Below are 12,957 nucleotides of genomic sequence, written 5' to 3' on the forward strand. Positions count from 1 at the left end.
TGAGAAATTTGTATGCAGGTCAGGAAGCAACAGTTAGAACTGGACATGGAACAACACACTGGTTCCAAATAAGAAAAGGAGTACGTCAAGGCTGTATATTGTCACCCTGCTTATTTAACTTATATGCAGAGTATATCATGAGAAACGCTGGGCTGGAAGAAGCACAAGCTGGAATCAAGATTGCTGGGAGAAATATCAATAACCTCAGATATGCAGATGACACCAACCTTATGGAAGAAAATGAAGAGGAACTAAAAAAGCCTCTTGATGTAAGTGAAAGTGGAGAGTGAAAAAGTTGGCTTAAAGCTCAACATTCAGAAAATGAAGATCATGGCATCTGGTCCCATCACTTCGTGGGAAATAGATGGGGAAACAGTGGAAACAGTGTCAGACTTTATTTTTTTGGGCTCCAAAATCACTGCAGATGGTGACTGCAGCCATGAAATTAAAAGATGCTTACTCCTTGGAAGGAAAGTTATGACAAACCTAGATAGCATATTGAAAAGCAGAGACATTACTTTGCCAACAAAGGTCCGTCTAGTCAAGGCTATGGTTTTTCCAGTGGTCGTATATGGACGTGGGAGTTGGACTGTGAAGAAAGCTGAGTGCCGAAGAACTGATGCTTTTGAACTGTGGTGTTGGAGAAGACTCTTGTGAGTCCCTTGGACTGCAAGGAGATCCAACCAGTCAATTCTGAAGGAGATCAGCAGTGGGATTTCTTTGGAAGGAATGATGCTAAAGTTGAAACTCCAGTACTTTGGCCACCTCATGCGAAGAGTTGGCTCATTGGAAAGGACTGATGCTGGGAGGGATAGGGGGCAGGAGGAGAAGGGGAGGACAGAGGATGAGATGGTTGGATGGCATCACTGACTCGATGGATGTGAGTCTGAATGAACTCCGGGAGTTGGTGATGGACAGGGAGGCCTGGGCCTGGGGTGCTGCGATTCATGGGGTCGCAAAGAGTCAGACACGACTGAGTGACTGAACTGAACTGAACTGAACTGAAGCTCCTCTTGTGGAGAAAGCAATGGCATCCCACTCCAATACTCTTACTTGGAAAATCCCATGAATGGAGGAGCCTGGTGGGCTACAGTCCATGAGGTCGCCAAGAGTCGGACACGAGCGACTTCACTTTCACTTTTCACTCTCATACAGTGGAGAAGGAAATGGCAACCCACTCCAGTGTCCTTGCCTTGAGAATCCCAGGGACGGGGGATCCTGGTGGGCTGCCGTCTATACGATCCCATAGAATTGGACACTTCTGAAGTGACTTAGCAGCAGCAGCAGCAGCAAGCTCCTCTTGGGAATCCTCTGGAGTTGCATCAATTGGCTAGTACCTCTACTTGTGTTGTGATGGAAAACTAGGGGTTCCTCTTGTGTCACTGCAGGTGAATCAGGCCTCATGTCGTGTTGAGGTGGTGAAGTCAGGGTACTTCTTGAGTTGCAGTGGAAACTTGGGGTTCTCTCAAGTTGCAACTGAGGAGTCAGGCCTCCTCTCAAGTTGAGGCGGGTAACTCGGGGTTCCTCTTGAGTTGCATCAGGGATCTCGGGTTTCCTCTCAAATTACATCTGGGGAGTCCAGCCTCTTCTTGAGTTGAAGGGGGAAACTCGGGGTTCCTCTTGAGTCTCAGCAAGGACTCAGAGATACTCTCGAGTTGCAATGAGAAATCAGTGTTCCTCTTGAGTTGCAGTGTGGGACCTATGGTTCCACTGTAGCCATGGCAGTGAACTCGGGGTTCCTCTCGACTTGGGGGTTACTCAGGCTTCCTCTAGACTTGCATTGGGGCCTCCTCTCTCTTTCTCTTGGCCCAATTTGTCTCTAGCAGGGATGTGCAGGGTGGCTCCTGTCTTGCTGCAATGTTGGATGGCTACTCGCTAGTTTTGACATCATACTTCTCTATCATTCTGGTCAAGGTCAACTCTGTAGCTGTGATGGTTTCGATTCTCTCTAGTTGTGGTGTCCCGGCTCCTTTCTACTTCTGGTGTGAGGTTCATCTCTTTTAGCAGCAGAAGGACTCCTATCTATGTGTCATGTCCAGCAGCGGCTTCTCTCGAGTTGTGGTGGTGGGCTCCTCTCCAGGTGTGGGGCTGTGTCCTCTCTGGCTGGGGTGTGGCCATCTCCATGGGGGAGGTCCTCTTTACTTTTGGTACCAGGGGGTTCCTCACCAATATTAATGGGATTGCTGCTCTAGGTGTGAGGGACTTCACTCGACTTACTTCATGGAGCTCATCTCCATTGGAGGCAGAAGGTCTAGGTGTGATATCCTGGGGGACACCACTGTTGTTTATCTGGGGGAATCCGCTTAAGTTTTGACCAGGGAGTCCCTCTGTCACATTGGCCAGAGGTGTCTTTTATTCTTACAGCCTAGGTCTCCTGTCAAATTGCCTCTTGAGTAGTAGCAGCTGACTCAGGGTTCCTTTAGACTTATGGTGGAGCCTCCTCTCGAGCTACAGTGGGGCAGACCCTCTCTAGTAGTAATGTGCAGGCTGGCCCCTGTCTAATTGCAATGTGCCAGAGGCTACTCTCTAGTTGTGACATGAGGCTCCACTCTAGTTGCAGTGAGGGTCCACTCTTTATTTGTGGTGGGATGGCTATTATCTAATTGTTGTTTGCAGACTTCTCTCCAGTTGCGGTAGTGGGGGCTCCTTTTAGTTGTGGTAGTGTGATGGTGTGGCTCCTCTCTAGTAGCAGTGTTCAGGGTGGCTTCTGTTTTGTTGCAATGTGTGGATAGCTAAACAACCTGTGGCATGGTGCTCCTCTCTAGTTGGTGTGGGGGGGGTCAACGCTTACTTGTGTTGGATGAGCTCCTCTATAGTTTGGTGTGAAGTATCCTCTTGAGTTTTTTAGTTACAGTGTGTGACTGGCACCTCTAGAGTCCCAGTGGAGTGTTCCTCTCAAATTGTGGAGCGGCTTTCCTCTCTGGTAGCGATGTACACAGGCACTCTTTACAGGTGCAATATTTGTGAGCCTGCTCTCTAATTTTGGCACAGCTCCTCCTCTTTAGTCATGGCGTGGGAGCCTCCTCTCTAGTTGAGGAAGGAGGCTTCTGTGTAATTGCATTGTATGGGAATGCTCCTCTCAAGTGGTGATGTTCAAGGGGCTGCTTTCTACTTGTGCCGAGGTTACTCTTCTCTGATGGTGGTAGGGGGGGTCTACTCGACTGGCACAGGTGGTGTGTCTCTATTTGGGGTGGAGGGCACCCTCTTGAGGTGCAATGTCCAGGGTCTCCTCTACAGTTGTGGTGGTAGGTCACTCTCCAGTACTGTCAGGTGGGCTCCTCTCTTGTTGTGGCCATGGGCTTCTCTTGAGTTATGGCATAAGCCTCTTTTCAAGTTCAGGAGGGAACTCATGGTTCCTTTCTAGTTGCTGTCTTGCCTCCTCTGGGGGTTCTCTGTGGAGAGGATGTTCTCTCTATTTGTGGCATTTGGGTCTCCTCACTAGTTTTCATGGCTCCACTCTAGTTGTGAGAGTCTCATCTTATGTTACTTCAAAACTTTAGATAAGAACACCAAAGAATGGAAAGAGAAAACTGCTCATCCTTAACTGAATTCATATTTAGGGGAATTACTGATAAGTCTGGGTATAAAGTGACCCTGTTTATCATGTTTTTGTTGTTTATCTCATTAACATTCTGACAAATCTTGGAATGATTATTTTAATTAGGATGGATCCCTAGCTGCATATACCCTTGTACTTTTTCCTCAGTCACTTCTCCTTCTCTGACCTCTGCTATTCCACAGCCATTGGCCCCAAGATGCTGGTGGACCTATTTGCCAGTTCAATTCAGTTCAGTCACTCAGTCATGTCTGACTCTTTGAGACCCCATGGACCGCAGCAGCACAGCAGGCCTCCCTGTCCATCACTGTCTCCCAGAGGCATGACCATCGAGTCAGTGGTGCCATCCAACCATCTCATCCTCTGTCATCTCTTCTCCTCCTGCCTTCAGTCTTTCCCAGCATCAGAGTCTTTTCCAATGAGTCAGTTCTTCACATCATGTGGCCAAAGTATTGGAGTTTCAGCTTTAGCATCAGTCCTTCCATGAACACTCAGGACTGATTTCCTTTAGGATGGACTGATTGGATCTCCTTGCAGTCCAAGGGACTCTCAAGAGTCTTTTCCAACACCACAGTTAAAAGCATCAATGCTTTGGTGCTCAGCTTTCTTTATAGTACAACTCTCACATCCTTACATGACTACCAGAAAAACCATAGCCTTGACTAGATGGACCTTTGTTGGCAAAGTAATGTCTCTGCTTTTTAATATGCTGTCTAGGTTGGTCATAGTTTTTCTTCCAAGGAGCAAGCATCTTTTAATTTCTTGGCTGCAGTCACTATCTGCAGTGATTTTGGAGCCCAGGAAAATAAAGTCAGCCACTGTTACCACTGTTTCCCTAACTATTTGCCATGAAGTGATGGGGCCGGATGTCATGATCTTAGTTTTCTGAATGTTGAGCTTTAAGCCAACTTTTTCACTCTCCACTTTCACTTTCCTCAAGAGGTTCTTTAGTTCTTCACTTTCTGCCATAAGGGTGGTGTCATCTGCATATCTGAGGTTATTGATATTTCTCCCTACTTGCCAAGAACAAATGAATCTCTTTCCATGGCTATGCTCTGCAATTCTTGGTCTTCTGTATCTTTGTCAATTCTGAGTGTCTTCTGCCAGCAGTGATGGCCTATGATCAGTACAAGACCGTCAGCAACCCCTTGCTCTATGTGGTCAGCATATCCAGCAGGGTGTGCTCCCTGCTTATGGCTGGGGTTTACCTGGTGGGGATGGCAGATGCTCTGATAAACACAGCATTAACATTCCATTTATGCTTCTGTGGGTCAAATGTAATTAACTATTTTTTCTGTGATTTAGCTCTGCTTTTTTTTTTTTTTTTCTGTCCTGCTCAGATACAGAGGTCAATGAGTTAGTGATATTCACTGCTTTGGGTTCTATTGAAATGAGTACTATTTCAGGAGTCCTTGCTCTTATTTTTATATCATCCTTCCAGTCTTGAAGATCCACTCTGCTAGCATCTATAAAATGATTGTTTAATTATTTTCTTTTAATTTAGATTCACAGGAAAGCCTTTACTCTTTGTCATTGAGGAAGTATATACATACATTTTAGTTTTTTTTTTTTTAATTTTATTTCAAAAAGAATATAGGTAGAACACTATAAATAGCAATATGTGCAAACTTAACTCCAAGTAAATCATATGCCAATATATACTTAAGGAAAGTCTGTCACCAATATGCTAATTCTTATATCAACAGACATGCATACATGCAGACACAACACATGCAAATACGTACACACAAGGAGGAGACTCTATATATCAGAAGTGTTTATACCTTATCTCATTTTCTTTTTTTTTTTTTAATATGAAAGTCAATTAAAATCAAAGAGACACAAATGTGTGTGCTAAATTATGTTGTTTTCACTTTTTTGTATCATTTTTCTTTGGCTGGCTCAAGGTGCCATCCTCTGGCACCAGGGCACTGCAGAGATTGGTAATGAGAACTGTGCCAAAGCAGCAACACATTTCTGTAGTAAAGGCCAATAATGCCTATTTTATGTCTGCCAAATGCTGAAGGTAACTTAGACCAGGACGGTAACTTAATAATTTCCATTATGAATAGTTGCTGATATGCTCTAGAATGTATAGAAAATAATTTTAAATCAACATTATCTGAGCTGTTTTTTGAGAAACATAACAATGGTAAAAAATTTTTGTGTCCAAATGACTATTTCCAGAGATGGAAAGTGCTTAATCCTATAACTGACAGCCAGGTCTCAAATATTGGTGTCTCTTCTATGGTATTTTGAACATAAAATAAGACATTAATTCTTCCAATTATACCTCCAGAGGTAAGAAAGCAAAAACCTAGGAAAATAAAAAAACTCATAGAGTTTTATATACATCATAATGACATGCAGACTTAGATAAAACTTTTTCAATGTGTATTACAGTTTTTTGTTTGTTTTTATTTTTCCAGGTAGGTAACAATGTTCCTTCAAAAAGTAGGTACACGATTGGGTAATTTTCTGAGTATGAAATGACATTTACACAAAGAGACTGTGCTTTCCTTTATAGATATTTTGCAGATGTCCATACATTTATCTATACTTTTCCTGATCATTTTGTCAAAAATTTATATAATAAAAATTAAAAAATGGAGAAAGAAAATTGCTCCTCTGTGACTGAATTCATTTTCTTGTGGATTACCAGTGACCTGGAAGTGAAACTGACCTTATTTGCCATGTTGCTAGTTGTTTATCTCATTAATCTTCTGGGAAGTCTTGGAATGATAATTTTGATTAGAATGGATCCCCAACTGCAAACGCCAATGTTCTTTTTCCTCAGCCACCTCTCCTTGTGTGACCTCTGCTATTCCACAGCAATTGGGCCCAAGATGCTGGTTGAGTTTTTGGCCAAGAACAAACCAATCCCCTTCTATGGTTATGCCCTACAGTTCTTGATTGCCTGTATCTTTTGCAGATTCTCAGTGTCTCCTGCTGGCAGTGATGGCCTATGACCAGTACAAGGCCATCAGCAGCCCCTTGTTCTATGAGATCAGCATGTCCAGCAAGGTGTGCTCCCTGCTTGTGGCTGGGGTTTACCTGGTGGGAATGGCAGATGCTCTGATACACACGACATTAGCATTCCACTTATGCTTTTGTGGGTCAAATGAGATTAACCACTTCTTCTGTGACTTATCTCCACTCTACCTTCTTTCCTACTCTGATACACAGGTCAATGAATTAACAGTATTTATTGTTTTTTGAGTTATTGAATTGAGCTCAAATTCAGGAGTTCTTGTCTCTTATTGTTATATCATCCTTGCAGTCTGAAAGATCCATTCTGCTGAGGGGAAGTTCAAAGCTTTCTCTACCTGCACCTCCCACCTAACTGCTCTGGCAATTTTCCAAGGAACTATGCTTTTTATGTACTTTAGGCCAAGTTCAATCTACTCTTTAGATCAAGACAAAATGACCTCATTGTTTTACACCCTTATGATTCCCATGTCAAATCCTCTGATTTATAGCCTACAGAACAAGGATGTGAAAAATGCCCTAGGAAAATTAAAAATAAAAGATGGCTTCAAAGATTTATATCACATATATGCACACACATATAGTAATTACTTTTGCAAAATTATATGGTATGACACATGAGAAATAAAATTTTATCAAATTATTTAATAAATGACTAGCTATACTAAAGTTCAGCCATAGGAAATTGTTGCAGTTTTCAAAACTTGTCATGCTTCATTATATGTCTTGACCTTATCTATGAAACTGTCCCTGTGCAAAACTTCCTGGCTTTTCAAATTCTATCATATTTTTTGTGTGTATCCATTCATTCAAACATTATTATTCCAAATATATTAATATTTATCAACTATTTAATTATTCTTTGTCTGCCTCTAGGTGCTTTATGTTTCTTGAAAAACCAATTAGTTTGTATAAAAATTGACCTTATAATATAGATGAATAAAGAAACATTTATTAACTAACCACACATACAATTCATAATAAAGTTTAAGACTTTCATTAATTAAAAAAAAATTAGGATTAAAAATCTAGGAACAAATGTCAAAACATAGTGTGCAGAAGAAAGGTTTTCTTGAATGGAGATATTAATTGTCAGATACAAAAATAAATTTGAAAAGGAAATTATTTTAGGAAGATGATTTGACACGTACAGAAGTATACCTTTTTAGGGAATTTCCAGTGGCTCAGTTGTAAACAATCTGCCTGCCAATGCAAGAGATGCAGGAGACTCGGATTCAATCTTTGGCAACTTGCTCCAATATTCTTGCTTGGAAAGTTCCATGTACAGAGGAGCCAGGCAGGCTGTGGTCCCTGGGGTCACAAACAGTTGGATGTGACTGAAAACACAGACACACACATACACACACCCTTTCTGGAATTAAGAAATCCAAAACTAAAAGCAATTTAAAGTGCCTTGGTAAGTTGCATAGTTTTCTTTAATAATTAGCTATCAACTCCTCCCCTTCTTAGTTCTGATTAAGTGTTCCTTTTTATAGTTCACAGACAACCATTTCCTTTAATCATTCTATTTGATATTGTCCTGTTTGTGAAATCATGGCCTACGGTATGAGATTGTGAACAATCTTTGCTAAAAGATTCTGCATTCCTTCTGTATTATTCAAAACACTTACCTAATGTTTGGAACACAAATGGAGAAAGAGAGAGAGAGAACGAAGCAAAGAAAAAAAAAAAGAAATAAAAAGAGTAGATAACATTTTTGAATGTTTATTAGACATCAATAATTAAGAAAATAAAAATTAACTGCAGATATGGCATGTTGCTTGAATACATATATATAATAAATTTTAAGAACAATTATAAAATGTCTGTGAATACTAGGGTGCTGGGAGCCTGAGTGAACTCCTGGAGCTGGTGATGAACAGGGAGGCCTGGCGTGCTGCGATTCATAGGGTCACAAAGAGTCGGACATGACTGAGCGACTGAACTGAACTGAACTGAATTGATCTATAAAGAAGATACATATCACATTCGAAGTAAAGAACATTCATCTGTATACACTGTTCAGTTCATTTCAGTCCCTCAGTCGTGTCTGACTCTTTGCGACCCCATGAATCCCAGCACGCCATGCCTCCCTGTCCATCACCAGCTCCCGGAGTTCACTCAGACTCACGTCCATCGAGTCAGTGATACCACCCAGCCATCTCATCCTCAGTCGTCCCCTTCTCATTCTGCCCCCAATCCCTCCCAGAATCAGACTCTTTTCCAATGAATCAACTTTTTGCATGAGGTAGCCAAAGTACTGGAGTTTCAGCTTTAGCATCATTCCTTCCAAAGAAATCACAGGGCTGATCTTCAGAAAGGACTGGTTGGATATCCTTGCAGTCCAAGGGATTCTCAAGAGTCTTCTCCAACACCACAGTTCAAAAGCATCAATTTTTCAGCACTCAGCTTTCTTCACAGTCCAACACTCACATCCATACATGACCACTGGAAAAACCATAGCCTTGACTAGACGGACTTTTGTTGGCAAAGTAATGTCTCTGCTTTTCAATATGCTACCTAGGTTGGTCATAACTTTCCTTCCAAGCAGTAGGGAAAGTCTTTTAAATTAAAAATGTTTTAATTTCATGGCTGTAGTCACCATCTGCAGTGATTTTGGAGCCCAAAAAAATAAAGTCTGACACTGTTTCCCCATCTATTTCCCATGAAGTGATAGGACTGGATGCCATGATCTTAGTTTTCTGAATATTGAGTTTTAAGCCAACTTTTTCACTCTCCTCTTTCACCTTCATCAAGAGGCTTTATAGTTCCTCTTCACTTTCTGCCATTAGGGTGGTGTCATCTGCATATCTGAGGTTATTGATATTTCTCATGGCAATCTTGATTCCAGCTTGTGCTTCTTCAAGCCCCGCGTTTCTCATGATGTACTCTGCATAGAAGTTAAATAAGCAGAGTGACAATATACAGCCTTGAAGTACTCCTTTTCTTATTTGGAACAAGTCTGTTGTTCCATGTCCAGTTCTAACTGTTGCTTCCTGACCTGCATACAGGTTTCTCAAGAGGCAGGTGAGGTGGTCTGGTATTCCCATCTCTTTCAGAATTTTCCACATTTATTGTGATCCACAAAGTCAAAGGCTTTGGTATAGTCAATAAAGCAGAAATAGATGTTTTCCTGGAACTCTCTTGCTTTTTCCATGATCCACCGGAGGTTGGCAATTTGATTTCTGGTTCCTCTGCCTTTTCTAAAACCAGCTTGAACATCAGGAAGTTCATGGTTCACATATTGGTGAAGCCTGGCTTGGAGAATTTTGAGCATTACTTTACTAGTGTGTGAGATGAGTGCAATTGTGTGGTAGTTTGAGCATTCTCTGGCATTGCCTTTCTTTGGGATTGGAATGAAAACTGACCTTTTCCAGTCCTGTGGCCACTGCTGAGTTTTCCAAATTTGCTGGCATATTGAGTGCAGCACTTTCACAGCATCATCTTTCAGGATTTGAAAGAGCTCAACTGGAATTCCATCAGCTCCACTAGCTTTGTTCGTAGTGATGCTTTCTAAGTCCCACTTGACTTCACATTCCAGGATGTCTAGCTCTAGGTCAGTGACCACACCATCGTGATTATCTGGGTCATGAGATCTTTTTTGTACAGTTCTTCTGTGTATTCTTACCACCTCTTCTTAATATATTCTGCTTCTGTTAGGTCCATACCATTTCTGTCCTTTATCGAGCCCATCTTTGCATGGAATATTCCCTTCGTATCTCTAATTTCTTGAAGAGATCTCTAGTCTTTCCCATTCTGTTGTTTTCCTTTATTTCTTTGCATTGATCACTGAGAAAGGCTTTCTTATCTATTCTTGTAATTCTTTGGAACTCTGCATTCAGATGCTTATATCTTTCCTTTTCTCCTTTGCTTTTCACTTCTCTTCTTTTCGCAGCTATTTGTAAGGCCTCCCCAGACAGCCATTTTGCTTTTTTTGCATTTCTTTTCCATGGGGATGGTCTTGATCCCTGTCTACTGTCCAATGTCACGAACCTCATTCCGTAGTTCATCAGGCACTCTATCTATCAGATCTAGCCCCTTAAATCTATATCCCACTTTCACTGTATAATCATAAGGGATTTGATTTAGGTCATACCTGAATGGTCTAGTGGTTTTCCCTACTTTCTTCAATTTCAGTCTGAATTTGGCAATAAGGAGTTCATGATCTGAGCCACAGTCAGCTCCTGGTCTTGTTTTTGTTGACTGTATAGAGCTTCTCCATCTTTGGCTGCAAAGAATATAGTCAATCTGATTTTGGTGTTGACCGTCTGGTGATGTCCATGTGTAAGAGTCTTCTCTTGTGCTGTTAGAAGAGGGTGTTTGCTATGACCAGTGAATTTTCTTGGCAAAACTCTATTAGTCTTTGACCTGCTTCATTCTGTATTCCAAGGCCAAATTTGCCTGGTACTCCAGGTGTTTCTTTCTTTTTTTTTTTCTTTTTTAAATTTTATTTTATTTTTAAAATTTACAATATTGTATTAGTTTTGCCAAACATCAAAATGAATCCGCCACAGGTATACCCATGCTCCCCATCCTGAACCCTCCTCCCTCCTCCCTCCCCATATCCTCCCTCTGGGTCGTCCGTGTGCACCAGCCTCAAGCATCCAGTATCGTGCATCGAACGCCAGTCGAACCTGGACTGGCGACTCGTTTCATACATGATATTATACATGTGTCAATGCCATTCTCCCAAATCTCCCCACCCTTTCACTCTCCCTCTCCCACAGAGTCCATAAGACTGATCTATACATCAGTGTCTCTTTTGCTGTCTCGTACACAGGGTTATTGTTACCATCTTTCTAAATTCCATATATATGTGTTAGTATACTGTATTGGTGTTTTTCTTTCTGGCTTACTTCACTCTGTATAATAGGTTCCAGTTTCATCCACCTCATTAGAACTGATTCAAATGTATTCTTTTTAATGGCTGAGTAATACTCCATTGTGTATATGTACCACAGCTTTCTTATCCATTCATCTGCTGATGGGCATCTAGGTTGCTTCCATGTCCTGGCAATTATAAACAGTGCTGCGATGAACATTGGGGTACACATGTCTCTTTCCGTTCTGGTTTCCTCAGTGTGTATGCCCCGCAGTGGGATTGCTGGATCATAAGGCAGTTCTATTTCCAGTTTTTTAAGGAATCTCCACACTGTTCTCCATAGTGGCTGTACTAGCAGGATCCTCTATGACCCACCTCCCAGAATATTGGAAATAAAAGCAGAAATAAACAAATGGGACCTAATTAAACTTAAAAGTTTCTGCACAACAAAGGAAACTATTAGCAAGGTGAAAAGACAGCCTTCAGAATGGGAGAAAATAATAGCAAATGAAGCAACTGACAAACAACTATTCTCAAAAATATACAAGCAACTCCTACAGCTCAACTCCAGAAAAATAAATAACCCAATCAAAAAATGGGCCAAAGAACTAAATAGACATTTCTCCAAAGAAGACATACATATGGCTAACAAACATATGAAAAGATGCTCAACATCACTCATTATCAGAGAAATGCAAATCAAAACCACTACGAAGTACCATTTCACGCTAGTCAGAATGGCTGCAATCCAAAAGTCTATAAGCAATAAATGCTGGAGAGGGTGTGGAAGAAAGGGAACCCTCTTACACTGTTGGTGGGAATGCAAACTAGTCCAGGTGTTTCTTGACTTCCTTCTTTTGCATTCCAGTCCAGTATAATGAAAAGGACATATTTTTTGGGTGTTAGTTCTAAAAGGTCTTGTAGGTCTTCATAGAACCGTTCAACTTCAGCTTCTTCAGCATTACTGGTTGGGGCATAGACTTGGATTACTGTGATATTGAATGTTTTGCCTTGGAAACGAACAGAGATTATTCTGTCGTTTTTGAGATTGCATCCAAGTACTGCATTTCAAACTCTTTTATTGACCATGATGGCTACTCCATTTCTTCTGAGGGATTCCTGCCTGCAGTAGTAGATATAATGGTCATCTGAGTTAAATTCACCCATTCCAGTCCATTTTAGTTCGCTGATTCCTAGAATGTTGACGTTCACTCTTGCCATCTCTTGTTTGACCACTTCCAATGTGCCTTGATTCATGGACCTGGCATTCCAGGTTCCTATGCAATATTGCTCTTTACAGCATCAGACCTTGCTTCTATCATCAGTCACACCCACAGCTGGTTATTGTTTTTGCTTTGGCTCCATCCCTTCTTTCTTTCTGGAGTTATTTCTCCACTGATCTCCAGTAGCATACTGGGCACCTACTGACCTGGGGAGTTCCTCTTTCAGTATCCTATCATTTTGCCTTTTCATACTGTTCATGCAGTTCTCAAGGCAAGAATACTGAAGTGGTTTGCCATTCCCTTCTCCAGTGGACCACAATTCTGTCAGACCTCTCCACCATGACCCTGCCCCTCTTGGGTGGCCCCAT

General features: G+C 41.5%; 1 pseudogene; it reads left to right on the forward strand.

The window, feature by feature from the left end:
* Positions 1-6,162: 6,162 nt before the first annotated feature.
* Positions 6,163-7,165, forward strand: LOC102268135 (olfactory receptor 5W2-like; annotated as a pseudogene).
* The last annotated feature ends 5,792 nt before the right edge of the window (positions 7,166-12,957 follow it).

The sequence above is a fragment of the Bos mutus genome, chromosome 6, assembly GCF_027580195.1.
Source record: "Bos mutus isolate GX-2022 chromosome 6, NWIPB_WYAK_1.1, whole genome shotgun sequence".
Taxonomy (NCBI): Eukaryota; Metazoa; Chordata; class Mammalia; order Artiodactyla; family Bovidae; genus Bos; species Bos mutus.